Genomic DNA, 5671 nt, shown 5'->3' with positions numbered 1-5671 from the left:
ATATCCTAAACTGTTTGACATAATCTAATCTATATTTTCAGTCTTAACTTATGAATTCAAAGAAATTGTATCATAATAGTTGAAAGGTAAAGATACACAAAATTAACAACACAAGATAGTCAAAAGGTTAAATTTTATTTATTTATCAAAGGTTAAACCCTTCAAAGGTTGTCAAAATTGCCAACCCAAGTTTCTACCAGCAAAACGTGGCCCGTCCACTTAGGTTGGCAATGGGTGTCCGTACTAAGTGTTCGATAAGTGCAGGAAATAAAAGCGAGGGGCACCAAAGGCTTCATCCTCCACAAACAGAAGGACCCATCCACCTTTGTTACCCCCTATTGTTCGAAGGATCAGTGATCCTTAAACCTAGATACTATTGTTCACCATTACAAACTAACCATTGTTTTAAAACACCAACAACCAAAAAACATTAAAACCATAAAAAATGGGCTCCGACCACGTCTAGAAATTTCCGTCATTGCCCATTGCTGCAGCCTACACCTTCGCTGCATTACCACCAGTCGCTGCCTCCTCAGCCTGATCCTTCAACCCGCTGCCACCAGCTTCAATCGCCAGAACCTCTTCAGCCTCCTCTTCATCATCTAGCTCAGCCAGCTTGATCTTCCAGCCTTCTTGGTCCCAGGTAGTTCTTTCAAAGTTAGGATCCTCAACCTCCTTTGCCATTTGAAGCTTGATCTTGAGCATGGCGATTGTAGCAGAAAGCTTGGCACCCTCCATCACTTCAGCCTTCTCCTGATCCGTTGTAATGTGGGCCAGGACCAGCTCCATCTTTGCCAGGTTGATAGCATTCTGGAGAGAGGCAATATTTTGATCCTTTGCCAGGAACATCTTCTGGAACTCCAATTGCTTTTGTTCAGCCTCTTCAGCATATGAATCCTGGAGCATCTGGATCTTAGCAAATTTCTGCATAAGGGAAACACATGTTAGGATCCGTTATCCTCAGTATCGGAAGATCAGACTTAAGGACCCGGGATCCTTACCTCAGAGACGTATTCTTCACACTGGTGTTGGATGAGAGGCAGACCTTGATGTGTGTAAAATGCAACATATAAATTACATCAAATGAGGCATAAAACTAACCCTTTTTAACTACTAATGTTGGAAAAAGAGTGTTTTTGTCTTTCTTTTGTATTTTCAGGATTAAATGAGCTCAAGTGAACAAAAGAAGCAAAAAGACAGCTAAATCTAACATAAATACAAGAAAAGGAACATGAGTGGATTGCCCGACCCCTCGACAGCATCCTCCCAAGCAAAATAGAGAAGGCAGAAGACTGAACACGCCCCGTGCTCAGCCAGCACGGGGCCGTGCCCAAGAAGCGGCAGAAAAGACAAACCAGTAGAAGCTTCTATTGCCCACCACGGGGTCGTGCCCAGTGAACACAGGGGCGTGGCGAAAGTACTGCAGGCGCATTAATTGTAATTGCGAATTACAATTAATGAAGAAAGAGAATGTCAGACAGGCACGGGGTCGTGCCCAGCGGACACGGGGCCGTGCCCAGCGGACACGGGGCCGTGCCCAGCCTTCTGTTCAGTCTATAAATAGGATTGCTTGGTTTCATTGCAACTCATCCCTTGGCACACCACCTCTCTCACACTTCATCCACCACCCACCACCATCACAACACCATCATCCACCACCATCATCCATTGTCCATCATAGAGTGTGTGAGTCGTCTCGGGATCCAAGATTGATCGTTAGAGTTCTTGACAATCAAGGCCATGCTTGCCTAAGTCTCTTACATCACTTGGTGAAGACAAGTGTTTAGTATAATACTTTTTATTTTTAATCTTTTACACTTTTTATTTGGTTTTGTATTAATGACTTTAATAACTAGTTGCTTATGTTGAAGGTGATTCTTCCTTATCGTTTGTCCGTGGTGTCTTGGCATTATTTTACTGTCTATATAAAATAAAAGATTTTCACCATTCATATCTCCACGGTCTATATGAAGGTATGTTGGCTACCTGGTCGGGGGATAAGGGAACGGTTTGGTAAGGGTCTTGCCCTTGTTCAGCGTTTAGAGGTCCTGCAAGGGACCTGGGTCAAATTTAGTAGGATCTCCTTCAATACCCATAGGTATTGGATGGCGGGGATCCAAACTCTTTGACCCCCTCATAAGTTAACTATTATTAATACTATAACCCGGCTATTTAGGACTGTATCCCTGCTGACTCAGACTACTTAGTCGAGGGTAACGTCACCTCCAAAAGATGGGCCTACCATAATTTGCATTAATAACTTAATTCATTATCTTTCAATAATCCGACCCTTTAGGATTGTATCCTTGCTGACTCAAACTACTGGGTTGAGGGTAACGTCGCCTTCAAAAGAGGGGCCTACTACAATAACTAAGATAATCTCTTAAACAAGTGCAAAAGTGCGAAAATAATCAAAGGTTATACTAATACACGAGTTGGATCCAAGTGATTCATCTTGTCTATATGTTTTTATTTTTATTTTATTTTTCAGCATTTAGTTAGTTTTTATTTTCTTAGTTTAAAAATCTTTTCTAACATTTTGATTTGGTTAGACGTTGAGGATAAACCGGTACTAAAAGCTCTTGTGTCCTTGGACGACCTCGGTATCTTACCAACACTATACTACGTCCACGATGGGTGCACTTGCCCATATGTGTGTTTAGTGTTAGTGAATATCGTGTTTTATAAATTTAAAACTTGGCTTAAAGTGTAAAAAGGGCTTAAAATATACATCTAAAATATATTGCACCTAACGCACATCAAGTTTTTGGCGCCGCTGCCGGGGACACAAGGATTTTAAGAAAGTTAGGAATCAACGTCCTAATCATATTTTTATTTTTCTTTTTTATTTTTTTAGGATTTTCTTAATTTTTCAGCTTCTGCAGAGCTCAGCACGGGCCGTGCCTGGTCGGACACGGGCCGTGCCAAGCATTGTTACTGGCAGTTTTTACTTTTCCAAGTTATAGAAGGCTGACCACGAGGCCGTGTCGGTGCAACACGAGGCTGTGTCCAACTCTCAAGTAACTGGGATCTGGAAAACAATCACTGTAACTCCGACCAAGGGCCGTGTTCACTGAGCACGGGGCCGTGGTGAACCTTCTGACCAGCTTTCTTTTCTGTTTTTATTGCAGGACTTGGAACCAGGCGCCACCCCTACGTAGTGTATGAGCTCCAGTTCTAATAAGGACATAAAAGAACCTCTAGAAGAACCCGAACGTTTTCTCAGAAAAAGACTAAAAGCCAAAAATCAAGAGAAGGTTTCGGGAAATCCACTTCCAATGGCGGACCAACGTACCCTCATGGATTATCTATGACCCACCGTAGGTAACCTCGGCGCTGCTATCAATGCACCGAATGTTGAAGCCAATAACTTCGAACTTCGGCCGCATTTGATACAAATGCTCCAAAACTCCGCAACCTTCCATGGGCTTGCGAACGAGGATCCCCATCTACATATTACTAATTTCTTAGAAATATGTGATACTTTTCGGATCAATGGAGCATCAAATGACGCCATCCGCCTTCGAATGTTTCCTTTTTCGCTAAAAGACCGAGCAAAAGCTTGGCTTAACGCCCTCCCAGCTGGATCGGTAAACACCTAGGATGAATTAGCCCAAAAATTTCTATATAAGTATTTCCCTCCCGCTAAAACGGCCAAATTGATGACTGAAATTAATACATATTCACAAGAGGACGGGGAATCCTTATATGAAACTTGGGAAAGGTTCAAGGTGCTATTGCGAAAGTGTCCACATCACGGCCTTGCGATATGGCAACAAGTATCCACTTTCTATAATGGGTTGTTGCCACACACAAGGCAGACACTTGACTCTAGCTCTGGGGGACTTTTAGGTAATCGCCGCCCGCATGAAATATATAACCAAATTGAGGAAATTGCTCAAACCAATTTTCAGTGGCACACTCCCCGAGGCAATAAATCTATTGCCCCGGGCGCCCATAAGGTTGATGAAAGCACTTCTTTACAAGCCCAAATCGAGGCCCTTTCTTCAAAAATAAAAAAAATTGGAAATGACAAAAACAGTCTCAGTTATGGCTTGTGAAGGGTGTGGTGGGCCACATGAAAATTGGAGTTGTATGAAAGAAACGGACGATCAACAAGAGTTGGTAAGCTACATTGATAATAGACCTAGGCCGTCGGGTCCTCCAACGGGCACCTACAACCAAGGATGGCGAAATCACCCTAACCTTGGTTGGAGAGAACCTGGCAATAGTAGTAACCAACAAAACCAACGAACAAACTTTCAACAACCAAGAAATGAGTCACAAAATTTCCCTCAACAACAAGGTGGATGAGAGAGGCTTGAAGATACTATATCTCGCCTTATCTCCGACACTGAAAAGAAAAACTCGGAAAGGTTTCTACAATTAGAATCAAATTTTAGAAATCAACAAGCTAGTATTCAAAACATAGAAAAACAATTAAGTCAACTAGCCCAAAATTTTTCCGATAGACCACAAGGCGCATTACCAAGAAATACCAAAACAAACCCAAAAGCGAAAGCCCATCTCATCACATTACGAAACCGCACCGTGAGGCCTACGGAAGTGCCACCGCCTACAGAGGAGACTATACCACCGCCTCTACAAGAGAAGGGTTCCCCTCCATCACCAGAGCCGACCAAGGCTCCTCGGGTTCCGTACCCCGGTAGGTTAATTCATCAAAAGACCAATGAGCAATTCACAAAATTTGAAAGTCTACTAAAACAATTGCATGTCAACATTCCTTTTATTGATGTCCTAACCCAAATGCCAAAATATTCTAAGTTCATGAGGGACTTCCTCACTTATAAAAGGAAAATTGAAACTTTTCAATTAGTTAACTTAGGCGAAGAATGCTCTGCCCTCGTACTCAACAAACTTCCCCAAAAGAAAATCGATCCCGGAAGCTTCACGATTCCTTGCTTGATCGGGGACTCCTCCGTTCGTAATGCACTAGCCGACCTTGGGGCTAGCATTAACCTCATGCCCTCATCAATGTTCAAAAGACTCGGCCTAGGAACAACGAGTCCTGCAAAAATGAGCATACAACTTGCCGATCGATCCGTCAAATTCCCGCAAGGTGTCATCGAAAATCTCCTAGTCAAGGTAAACAAATTTGTCTACCCGGCCGACTTTGTCATACTTGATATGGAAGAAGACACCGAAGTCCCCCTCATACTAGGGATACCATTTCTACCACCGCACATGCAGTGGTAGACATGAATGACGGAACGCTCACCTTAAGGTACGGGGATGAGGAAGTAAAGTTCGGGGTTGGGAAGAGAATAGAGGACGATGACCCGGTCAACTACATGAAGGTTATTGATTCGAGTTTGGATGCTGCTCTCCGACGGTGCAACATGGGATGCAAAACATCCCACTCAGAAAACATATAACCTCACCTTGGGTCTAGCCAAGGACCCTTATAAACGTGGCGCACCACGGAGGCATTCCGCGGAACTATTCTTAGTTTAGTTTAATCTTTTAGTTTTAATTTGCAGGAATAAAACACACTCATGGTGGTAAGGGATGATAAGGGAAACGAGAAACATGGCCCCATGCACAAGAACAAGGCCACCCGACAAAAAATTCTCCATTCTAGAAGGATCAGCATGGGTCGTGCCCAACCCACACGGCCCCGTGCTGAACCCCCTGCAGAAAAATGCCCAGT

The 5671-nt window shown here is 43.3% G+C and overlaps 1 non-coding gene across 1 annotated transcript; it reads right to left on the bottom strand.

The window, feature by feature from the left end:
• Positions 1 to 3656: 3656 nt before the first annotated feature.
• Positions 3657 to 3763, bottom strand: LOC118486124. The gene has a single exon (XR_004877980.1). It is a non-coding gene; the product is annotated as a small nucleolar RNA R71 (small nucleolar RNA).
• Between the last annotated feature and the right edge of the window lie 1908 nt (positions 3764 to 5671).

The sequence above is a fragment of the Helianthus annuus genome, chromosome 13 (assembly GCF_002127325.2).
Source record: "Helianthus annuus cultivar XRQ/B chromosome 13, HanXRQr2.0-SUNRISE, whole genome shotgun sequence".
NCBI lineage: Eukaryota > Viridiplantae > Streptophyta > Magnoliopsida > Asterales > Asteraceae > Helianthus > Helianthus annuus.
The sequence above is the reverse complement of the archived record's forward strand: the minus strand, read 5'-3'. Positions and strand labels throughout refer to the sequence as shown.